This window comes from Sturnus vulgaris, chromosome 1, assembly GCF_052056855.1.
Source record: "Sturnus vulgaris isolate bStuVul1 chromosome 1, bStuVul1.hap1, whole genome shotgun sequence".
NCBI classification, from domain to species: domain Eukaryota; kingdom Metazoa; phylum Chordata; class Aves; order Passeriformes; family Sturnidae; genus Sturnus; species Sturnus vulgaris.
Window position 1 is genome coordinate 91,119,730 of NC_142243.1, and position 12,273 is coordinate 91,132,002.

At 40.9% G+C, this 12,273-nt stretch overlaps 1 protein-coding gene across 1 annotated transcript in view; it reads right to left on the reverse strand.

The window, feature by feature from the left end:
* Positions 1-11,472, reverse strand: part of GALNT1 (polypeptide N-acetylgalactosaminyltransferase 1) — an 84,454-nt gene extending 72,982 nt beyond the window's left edge. The window contains exon 1 of the mRNA XM_014887984.2: positions 11,344-11,472. The gene's annotated coding sequence lies outside the window, so the exon portion shown is untranslated. The remainder of the gene's footprint in view (positions 1-11,343) is intronic.
* Between the last annotated feature and the right edge of the window lie 801 nt (positions 11,473-12,273).

Here is a 12,273-nt window from a genome sequence, read left to right on the forward strand (position 1 = left end):
GGATCAGAAGCTAGACAGACAAACCGTGGGCAGGGAACAGAGTCTCAGCCAGTGGCGATACACTCGGGAAAATGCCCCTCCCATCACTTAAGTCTGGACATTTGATTCATACATATGCAGGCAAAGCCAAACGTTTTCAAGTTTTGTGTACTCACTTTCTGCATATTAAAGTTTCGTCCTTAACTTTCCTCTTTCTTGAAAGAGCAATGTAAAGAAAAAAAAATGGTTTCTACATCTTAAGCTTTCTTTTTGAAGCTGAACAGAAACCAGTATTTCCTCCATAAACCTTTATTCATAGTAGATACAAAGATTTTCAGACAAATACACAGTTTTAACACGGAAGTGTTTTAAAATTTCCCTAGTCTACACGCAGTTGACTTCATAAGCTTGGAGCTTTTCATTTATGTTCCTCAATAAACATTCAAGTTTTTATGAATATTTTTGGCTTTTTACCCCTTCATCTGAAACAAATCCCTTCTGGAAAATGAAGATAATTCTTCAATAAGTATGCATAAGACTGGCTAAATTTTTCCAGTTCCAGCCACCACCAAAAGAGGTAAACTCCTTTCCTCAAAACCCGAGACTTGGACATGGAAATTTTAAACACAGTGTTTGTCAGTTGGGCCATTGTGATCATTTCCTCTTCAATAAGCCTGACCATAACCAGACTTCAATCTACTTCAAATATACCAATCTTCGCTTTGCTCTTAAAGCCTTGTCTCTCTTCCCTGACATATTCTAGTTTACCTTTTATATAACAGTTGGATAAATGGTTAAAACCTAAAGAAACTCATTAAGTTTTTCAAACTACATTGAAATATCTCTAGTAAATTATGTCAATAACTCACATGCAAAGGAAAATACAAGACCTTACATCTTTTCTGGATACTCTCCAAGCACCAGTACAGTAAAATGAACATTCTCAGTTAGCTGACTTTGAGGTAATTTCCTTTTTTTTATATATATATATTTAAATACTTGAGTTACACTAAAAGTGATGATGATTTTCTGGAAAACACTGAGCTTCACTTTCAGACAGCCAGATCTCTAAGACATGTGAAACCATGTATCAAAAACCCCAAATTACTAGTAATTTCTATTATTTTGACTTCCTTTGGATACATTTCTCCACTCTCATTCTTGAATCATTACCACATTCTTCTGAATAAAATTAATGATTACACCCAACCACTCATCACATACCCAGACAAATGGAAGAAATGGAGAAATCACAACTCATGGAAACTTAAGGTGGTGTGCTACAACAATAATTGGTATAAACTGTTTTAAACTGACAATTAGTCAGCATTTTACAAGTGACAGATGAAGAGGCAAACAGTCCCTTAGAAACTCCTCTTGGGTTTTCTCCATAGAAATATACCATACAGCTCATCCCTGCTGACGGAAGCGGTAGTGAATCAGAATTCCATTAAACTCTGCAGTAAAAGATGGTTTGGTTGTAAGAAAGTTGGTTTCAAATATTTTTACAGCCGTGGAGTTGAAAATATAGCTATGAAGATTGCAACGTCAGACATTTGATTTGGAAATAAGGCGCCTGATGTGCATGGTATTTAACTCTTCTGCACAGAAGTGGCCATAAAGGAAATCTGTTCACCTTAAAAGTCACTCCATTGTGGACTCTTTGATTAAAAATGCTTGTGATTCAAACCAGCAGATAAGTGCAGACTAGTGACCCCAACTCACTGCTATTCAACTCTACTGCAAATAACATGAGGTATGCTATAAAAAAAACAAATAGAAGGCATTGTTTTCCTGGCAGAAGGCAAGATGCTTTATGAAGTTTTCCATACAGAGGAAAATGTGGTTTAAAAAGGAGTCCTTAGATGCCTCTCAAATATACATAATACTCGCAAAATATAGAGAAACCATTGTTTCAAGCTCTTAGAAGCTCCTACTGTGTTTGGGAAAGTACAATTTGGGGGAAAGAATGAATAGTCATAATAGTCTAAAACTGCATAAGAAAGCTTTGATATAATCCAAAGCAAGAAAATTACATATTGTTGTACTTTCATGAATCAGATCCCAGCAGAGATTTGGTCAATTGGTTTCTTGCACACAGCATATTTCAAGCATTAACTGCTTGCAGAAGTGTGATTAGTTTTCCTGGACATGGAAAGACAGAATAAAAGATGTGATTTGACAGCTCTGCAAGATCCAAAAGCAACTAAAAGAAAGAAACATGAGGAAGAAAGGAAAGAAAATAAATAATGTCTAGTAACAAGAGGGTTGGTTTAATGGTTTTTATAGGGTTTCTTTTCTTTAAAGATTTAACAAATTCAATACCCAAGATTACTTTGTTTCCTGTGGGCATTGGTTACCATAATTTTTTTTAAATTAACTACTGCAGGTATAAAGATTTTATGATTTAGAACTGCAGCACAAAATTAGATATAGAAACTGGCAAGTACAGTTTGCTAGAGGAAAAAAAGTTTTGTGCTGAGTCTGCACACACAATGTATCAATTGCTGTAAAATGTTTTAACCAGCTCTGGTTGCTCACTAGACTCCTAGAATTCTTCATGGTTTTTAAACACTCTTTCATTTGATGACATGCCACCATAGCAGAATAATTATAATAATGTTATGAAACAGCATTTGAATTTGTAATATATATTAAAAAAAAAAAGGCTGTACCACATGCCTTTCAAATAACCAAGTCAGGATTTTCTTCAGATGCCTGATGTACCACATTTAAGTACCCTCCAACTGCACTTTTACAAGAGTTGATGGATTGCTTAATATTTTCTGCAGGAGTCTGTTAGAGTTACTGGACAGCCATGGTACCAATGCTTTTCTTTTCTTTAACATTTTGTACAACCAAGTAGTATTTTAACTACCAAAACACAACTTTAAACTTGATAAAATATTAATGCAGCTCCCAGCAATTCAATGAATCTATTCACAGCCAAACATCAAATACATATTTTAGAGCACACAAAACCCATAATGAACACGATGTTTTCTAAAGCTATACTGAGAATAATTTTAAACTCTCATCACATAAGTTGTTTTGAAGGCTAGATTGTCAGTCATTTACTTCTGGAACTCTGTGTAGGCTAAGCTGTCCTTAAGGATGATGCTGATCCATACAATTTTAAATTATTTTATTCTAATGTTTATAAAACCTGTGGTACCATATGTAAAAACAATTTGATGCTGAAAAAAACATAAACAACCAACTAAAATGTTGTTTATGAGCAGCTGCCCCACTCTGTTCTGTTTTAGCAGGGAACTTGACAAAGAATGAAGAATTCCTGAGCATCCTTCATGTCACATTGTGCTCCCTGTTCATTTCAGTGCCCAATTAAACCACAGTAGAAGTTGCAGGAAAGGGACCACTGAGCAGCTTGGAGTCGTTTTCTCATAGCTATCTATGACCACATTTCCAAAACGTTACCAGGCTGCTCTTCTAAGAGGACAGATGATTAGATTAAAGCTAAGTCTGAAGCAAATGTATGTTTAACTTACTGGACTTCCCTATCACATCTCTAACCCTGTTTACACACACAACTCTAGAGCAAGGAACAAGTCCCAGTAAGAATCTAAAGGCCTTTCAAAGATTCTAAGGTGGTACAAAGAATGTGGTTTTGACCTGCATGAGGGCTCATGGACGTGGTACTGTGCTTTCCTACTCCCTAAAGTTATTGAACAACTTTGTATTTTTCATGACATTTCTAAGACTTTCAATTGACAAAAACAAACCTCAAAATCAAATATTTAGAAATGTCAGCCTGAAAGGTTCTTCAACTTTATAACCATTCTTTGCAGACAGAGGGCCTTAAGGGATGAACTTCTTTTTTCTTGAAATATATATTTCAAATAAATTTATTTAAATCATAGCACGTCTGCTGCACGCTAGGAAGTTTAATATTTGTGTGATGTGTACACATCCACACTATCTTCAGAACTCAAAAACAAAACAAGTTCACTAAACATTTACTAACTTAAGTACTTAGCTTTCTGAAACTTCAGCAAGTCCTGAAGAAAATATTGCAAGAGTATATTGGAAAAGAGATGAACAAAGCTACACACTGCTAGCAGGGATGGTGATTTTCTTTGCTATTCTAAGTAGAGGTGTTATTCAAGTATCTCTTTGGGGCAGGGCTGTTCTGGTGTGCTATCTTCAATCATTTTTCAAATATAAAGATAACAGATATTTGGTTCATCCACATGACACTATCGAGAGTAAAACCACAAAGTAATCTCAAAAAAACAAGTTACGTGAAAATGCATACTTAATTTCTTTATGGCAAACTCACAAACTGGATATCCAAATTAATATTCCAATTAGGAGAAACAGAAATAATTCCTAACAGAAGTATTGTCTGGAAACAATAGTTAAAGCTGGGGTTTGAACCTAAAATTAGGTTTCAGCTTCTGTGTTTGAAAAGTGTATCAATCCCAATTACCCTGAGTACATAACGAACCGAAAATTAAATAAATCCATTAGTTTAATTTTAACCTAAATGAGTCCTTAAAGATACTTTAAAAGTGCTCCATCAGTGAATGTTCTCAATTGAATGTATTTAACGCAGAAACATAATGAACAGGATATGCACGTAAGAGCCTGGCCTGTTCTTAATGCTAAATTATTCATAGTGGTAATCAAACTGATGAATGTCACTGAGTGAAAAGACAACTCTGATCAATCTTATTTTTTCACCCACAACTAATATGCATTTGGGCCATGAGAAGATTTGGAAGTCTATTGCACATGTGGTTTGTTTTCTCTGTTTTTAGAAAAAGTAACACCAAGCAAAGTTAAGAACTGACCTCATGATATTACATCTACTTGTTACCCACTTTGGGTTGGGGTGAGAGGCAGTTTTATGCTTGATCTTAGTCATTGCCCGCCCTGGCCATGGTAGTTAAACTCATTTTTGAACACTGTTGTGGAGACATCTGGTCAAGGGAGGGGATTGTCTTGCTCTTGAGCAGCCTCACCTTGAATACTGTGTGCAGTTTTGGGTACCACAAAGAAAGACAGACATTAAACTATCAGAGAATGTCCAAACGAGGTCAACAAAGATGGTGAAGGGTCTTGAGGGAAACCTGAACGAGAAGCTGAGGTCACTTGGTCTGTTCAGCCTGGAGAAGACTGAGAAGAGACCACACCACAGTTATAAATTCCTTATGAGGGGAAGAGAAGGGGCAGGCACTGATCTCTTCTCTGTGGTGACCAGTGACAGGACCTGAGGGAGTGGCCTGAAGTTGTCAGGGGAGGTCTGGGTTGGACATGAGGAAAAGGCTCCTCACACAGCGAGTGGTGAGGCACTGGAAGTGGTCAACCAGTCTGACAAGGTTCTAGAAGTGTTTGGACAATGGGTGTGACTCTTGGGGATGGTGCTGTGCAGGGGCAGGAGTTGGACTCAAAGATCAGTGTAGGTCCTTTCCAACTCAGCATATTCTGTAATTCAGACCAATACTATTGCTCTTTGGCTTTATAAACATCCATGGTCATTTGATCAATTTTTCATTCTGTTTTTCAGTCAGCTTCACCACTCAGGTATGTAACAAAAACTTTCTCTCTATATATACTGACAATTGATTCCAACCTCTTACCAGTATTCCTGATCCCCTGGTTTGTTTCACACAGACATCTGAAAAACAAATTAAAAAAAAAAAAACAAACCAAAACAAACAAACAAAATCTTAAAAAAAAAGGCCAAAAAACAACAAAGCCAAAAGCCCAACCCTAAAATTTCTTTGCTTCTCCCTGGAAGAATCCTGGCACTATCACCTTCCCTTTAATTGTCAGCATAATTCTGGCTATCATTCACAATTTGCACTAAAGCACTGCTAGCATACTGAGTGCAGGTTTAAAAGGCATGAAAAAGAGATAAGATAACAATGACCTGTGGCTATGGAAAAATAAACAGATTTGGATTCAAGTTCTTCAGGTTCTGTCGGCCTTTGTCATGTGGTGCCTGTAAAATCAGACCAGTATTTCTGTCTCCTGTCAAACTACTTACTGAGAGCTATGTACACGCTCTGTTATTTGCATCATTCCTGTGGCCAACAGGAAGCACCAGCTGAAACTCTGGGGTCTGTTCTAATGCACTGTAAAAACAAAAAGTCAAAGAACATGACATACCCTCTCACTTGCCTGTAACAGGTTTTCACAAGCAACTTAGATGCTGAATACCATTCTGACTCAATTGTTCCACATAACCAAGATGACAAATTTTGTCGTATGACTTCATTTACAGATCAGGAGCTCTGTTACAGGAAGATATATTGGAACTCGACATGAAAATAGTACTGCATCCCATTACAAAGAAATATTATTTGTACAAGAAACACTAAGAGTTCATTTACACTAAAAAAACATGAAAAAATAGAGATTCTACCACTTGCACAACTTAACCAATATTAGTACTAGTGAAAACAAAGTAAAATTTTCCAAAAAATTTGCAGTATTACACTGGCTTGCCATTTACACGACGAAGTCTTATAAAGCAAGATAAGAATTAAGGAACAAGAGAGCAGTTCACACATTCTGCCTGAAAAGGATGCTAACATTATTTCAACTAGACAGCAAAACACTGAACTGGCTTATCTTTTGGATAAGTTTTCTAAAAGAGTAAAGTTCCTGAAAATTGATACCAGCATGGCACAAGAAAATAAAAAAAGTATGAAAACACTTCTCTCCTTAGCTAAGGATGAATTTCACAGCAGCTTTACATGAGCCAGTTCCAGAGTCTGAATATCCACAGCAGCAAACTGCTGCTGCTATACTGTTCTTCTGTAGCAGTACCTTCTCACAGGAGAACAAACACAAACGTCTTGAGGACCATGAGATTACACAGAACAGCAACACAACACAAGCAGTGCTCAAATTCCTACCTGTACATCTCTCTTAAACAGTAGTCTAACAATAGAGGAGAAATTCATGAGCTGAAACTATCAATGAGAGTTGCTGTGTTCATTAAACATTGATTCCAACAAAAAGGCACTAATACAAAGCTCTTACTCTTGAGGATAAATTTTAATTCCAAAGAAATTAAACTGACCACTCCAGTACCAAAATGAAATACTTTGGGGGAAAAGAAAAAAAACTGTTTTGAAGTCAATTAATAAAAAAAATGTTGTGACAGGGTTGTTTAATAATTGGAAATAAAGCTCTGGATCACAAGAATAAGGTTGGTAAATGGTATCAAGACAATTTGGAAGATGAACTTGCCAAGGGTACCTTTTCTCAACTAACCAAGTCTCCAAGCACATTTGCTTTCAGTGACAACTGAGGTTATGAGCTAAACACACCTTTTTCATGCTGACTGTTCAGTTCCATTGGTCAAAGACATGATGAAATAAAATAGCTTTTCCTGTAAGGAACTACAAACCATCGCTCAGTAGCCTGCATAGTGCAGGGCTTTAGAATTCAAGCTAATTCTCTTTTGTGGCTTATAAAAAAGACCTTTATATAAACCCAATGGCAAGAATGCCTCCATGAGTTGAGAATTACTACAACAGCACATGTATGAGATAATTTATGCAGTGCTCAAAGTCACAAGCTTCCCATTTAGCCGAAAGTAAATGCCCCTAAAGAACCTTCATATTTCATACTGCAAAACTGTATTTAAGTAATCAAAAAGTGAATAATAGAGCAGTTAGCCAGCTCTTTAATACATTAGCTAAAAGTATATCAATTCCATTGATTTCTACAATGGGCTGATTTCACATAATGGATTAAGCTCTCTGGAAAGACTGTAAAGGGGAAAAAATGCTTTGCCAGAATTGGTGGAAGATGGTGTCAAAGTGCTTTTATGACAAGCATGCAGTTAAAACATTTTATTTGGGGATGCTAAATTTAGAGTACTTCTGTCAGGAATAGACCTGGTGCTAGCAATTGAGTACAAGCCATGATTTCAACACTGCAGATACATTTTCAAGATTTCAGTTATATTTTCCTTTCAGTATTTCACTCCTAGCTAAGAAACAAAGTTTGAACTAGTAATGTGTAATCAAACTTCAAAACGGCGAAAGGTTAACAGCAGGATGCTTCAAGGATCCACAAAGCTAGCAACATTTAAAAGCCCTAATAATTGAGCTGAAAAAAAAAAAAAAGAAAAGTAGAAAAGTTAATAGCTATATAGCTTAGTCAAGTACATAAGTCCAAAAATGTAACCAACTGGAAGCTAATCAACCATGATGGACAGGTAATACACTTGTACATAAGAGTCAACGTTAATAAATGCAGAAGTGCCACTGAAAGTTAAATAATTACTAGTATGGTCAGCAACCTTCTAAATTAAGTAGGCCTAGTACAAACAAGAGGATTACAAGCATCCCTGTGGAACTCGGGGAAGATCTCTGCTCAGTATGAGAACATTGTTGCTGATAATTAAAAGCATCAAGATTCAAAAGCAGCAGTGGCAAGCACTAGCAAAACTGTCTTCATATAAAACTAGTGCTTCATTCTTCATGATCTGAAAAAGGCTGCTGTAGCATTAGATTAGGTAAAGAATTAGAAATCCAACAAAATGTTCAGAATACAAAGCATGAAAAATCACAGTTATATGATGACTAAATTTAAACAGAAGGGAAATAACACCTGAAAAATTAAGATGCTGCTCAGTGAAAGCGGGAAGTATACAGTCCAGATACTCTTCTTTGATACAATACATATTTGAATATTCACTTATATCTAGTGCATCTTTATAATAAACAATCTGTCAATATTCAAAGGAGGACAGAAAAACTGAGTGGGATGATGAACATCCTATGTAATGACCCAAGCCTACTTCTATTAAGTATTGGTGCAAAACTCATACCATAACAGAAGTATCCAACATCTGCCTTCTTTAACACTTCTTATATCTGTCATAAGTTATTCATCCAGTTGAAATCCAGATAAATTCCAGTGTCACAATTTCAATACTAAAATAAACATGTTGACCTTTCAAAGGAGCAGAGGATACCAAAACCTCCTCCTTCCAAACAAACTTTAAAAATCAAAGAGCAACATTGAAATGCAAATGATGCACTGTAACTTGGCCTGAAGGACAGCACCGCATCATTCCAGATTTTGGTTAAAATTTAAAGACAGATAAAGGAACTCCAAAATTCTTAATTAAGTGATTGGTTAAGCACAAAACAGCACCACTACAACTATTAAAATGTATTTTAATGCACCTTACACACAAAAAGAATTTTATTTGAATTTTTAGTCTATTTCTTTTCTTTATAAGCAGGGATACTCCTGATCCAGCTCAGCTTGAATCTAGAGATGGTCTCTGCACTTCCATGAGAAGACATCTAAAGACACAAGCTGGGGAAGACTGCAGAGCCAAAGACCATACCATTTTGATCAAACTTTTGTGCTATGAGGACAGTCTAACACCATATATCCTAAAATGAAAATTAAAAAAACAAAACAAACAAACAAACAAAAAAACTAAAAAAAAACCACTAAAAATATGAAATGTAAAATCTGTCAAGATCTTCTCGTATATTGAACAAAACATGATGTAAATTGCATTCAAAAGATTTAGGTATTTGGAAGTACTTTATTTTTAGATGAGTGTCCCTGGAGCTACTCTTTGTTCTCAAACCAAAGACAAAAATTACACTCCTTTTGTGATAAAATAAAGAAAAATATTTAACAAGTTTACAGCTAACATATAGGTTATCAACACATATGCAACAATGATAGGACAGCAGGATACTATTTCCCTAAAGCAGCAATTCGGTATTAAAATTTATTTTAAATTATCTCCATTCTTCTTCTCTATAGCTTATTCCTGAACTCATTTGAACAAATTCACTTTGAGATGAGGGGGGAGGAATCAATCTTTGTATAAAAGTAAAACAGTACCACCTCATCACTAGGCTAAGAAATGACTGTCACATGGTGTTTTCAAAGCATTTCCATGACTTTCATTAGTGTCTTTGAATTGCCCTACTCATATAAGAATTAGGTATACTCATTCATGCAGCTTACAATTCTGAACAGACATCATCCAGTAATTGTCCACGTGCTGTCCTTATCACCTTGATCTCAAGGGTGACTTGTGTGTGATGTCCTTGCCCAGTAATATTTCTATCAGTTTTCTGAGGATGACCATGCTGCCACAATTTCCTTACTGACAGTAATTGTCTCAGGTTTACATTCCTGTTTCACAGGTAAGCCTGAGAAAATGCAGCAAACAAATTCAAAGTGCTAGCAATACCGCTTAAAAAAAGGCCAGCACCACAGCAGGACATTAACACAATTCCAAGTCACAGAAAATGATGAAGCTGGCACTAGAAAGTGAAGTGCTTTCTTCAAGATAAAGTAATTCTTTGTATTTACAAAAAAAAACCGAGTTCTGTGGTGTTCCAAGTGCTCAGGGTAGCATGATCTTCAATGTGAGAGCAGGAATGGATAATAACACATGGTTAGTTACATAGTTTTGGTTTGCACAGCTGTTGGCTATGCTCGTTTACAGTTCACGTAGTGCCAACATCATTTATATAAACCGAAGAGGCTGCTTCACTCCTGTTCATCGCCATAAAAGTTATTTCTCTCAGCAGCTGCTGCACAAAAAACAGTTTCTATTTCCGTATCTCACGCCGTAAGTTCACGAAGTGGCAGGTTCCAGAATCTACTAAAAACAAGTGGGACCTAAAGAAACTTGCCCATGCTTAATAATGTAAGGGGGGCGGAGGAAGAGGGGGCAGAAGACACGCACTTCTGCTTTCCTGAGGTGGAAGGAGGTAGTAACCCTCTGTTAACACGGCCAAAGTCACATGAAAACCAAGCCCATTAAGCAACCAATTAGAATAAGAACTTCCCCGACTCTCTTCAGCTTTATGAATTAAAATGCTATAAAATAAGGCTGATCCGGAGTCCAGTAGATGAGATAAACTCTAAAATGTTAGTCACAAATTACGTAATAAACATCAACTGAACGAACTTGATGTGACAGCGGTGAAGAGGGGGAGCCGACGATGCTGCCCTGGTACACACACACGCACGCACAGCCACGCTGCCGGAGGCTGCAGACACACAGCAGCTCCCGACCCCTGGAAGCTGCAACAGGACGTCCCCAGCCCCACGACCCTTTCCCCGGCAGGAGCAGCTCGGGGAGCCGCCGGAAGGCAGCCGCAGGCTGTGTGCGCCCGTCCCCCGCGCCGGCTGCCCCCGAGCGGGCACCGCGGCGGGGTCACCCCGCTCGGAGGAAGCGGCGGCCGGCCGAGGCGGCGGCTCTCCCGCAGGCGGCCGGAGAGGGGAGAAGCCGGGCGCTGCCTGAACTTGGCGCTTCCCTTCCCCCGAGCCCCAGCGCGGCCGGGAGCGGGGCGGGGGGAAGCGGAACCCGAGGCGCCCAGAGCCCACACTCACCTCGGCCCTCCTCTCTCCGTGGCTGCCGGGCGGACGTCGGGGCGAGGCGAGGGGCTCCGCCAGCCCCGCCGCTGCCGCGCCTGTCACCGGGCGCCCGAGCAGAAGAGTCCCGCAGGGTAAATCCTCCGGGCGGCAGCAGGGACGGGGACGAGTCGCGGCGCTCGTCGCGGCGGCCACCGCCGCCGCTGCGCTGCTACGGCCACGGGGAGCCGGCGCCTCCGCTCGCCGCCTCGCTCCGAGCCGGGGGAGCGGCGTTGCACCGCCGCCGCCTCGGCCCCGCTCTTCCTGCGGCTGCCGAGAGCCGCGCTCCGGGCGCAGCGGCGCGGTCACACGGAGCCCCGCGGAAGAGCCGCCGCCGCCGCCGCCGCCTCCCTCGGCGCCTCGGAGCCCGCAGCTGCAGCCCCCCGGCGGCGCCCGCTCCGCATGCCCCGCGCTCCGCCGCTCCCGCTGCTGCCGCCGGCGGCGGCGCCCCCGCCCGCTCTCCCGCGCACCACCGCTGCCGCCCGAGCCCCGCTCAGCGCCGCGTCTCCATCGCCGGCGGCAGCGGCGGCGGCGCGGAGAGGCGGGATCAGGGAAGGGGCGGCGACCGCCCCGAGAGGCCCCGCTCCGCCCCTCCGCTGCCCCGGATGTGCGGGGGTCGCCGTGGCGGGGATGTCGGTACCCGGGGCGGGGGGCGCTGGCGCGGGCGGGAACCGCCGCCCACCTCGGTGCAGCAAAGCCGGCGAGCGCCGGTGCCCTGGGCGCCCGCCTGCCCCGGGCGAGGGCGGGTGCCGGCTCTGGCGGGTTCTAGCGCAGCACGTACCGACCCGGGGGTCCCCGGTTGAGGCGGCCCTGCGTGGCTGCCGGCTGGGTGGCGGCTCCCCGTGGCGTGCAGGATTTGTAGCCGGTGAGCAGGTGTGGTGTTTCCCTGTGTCATCCCTGCTGCGCTGG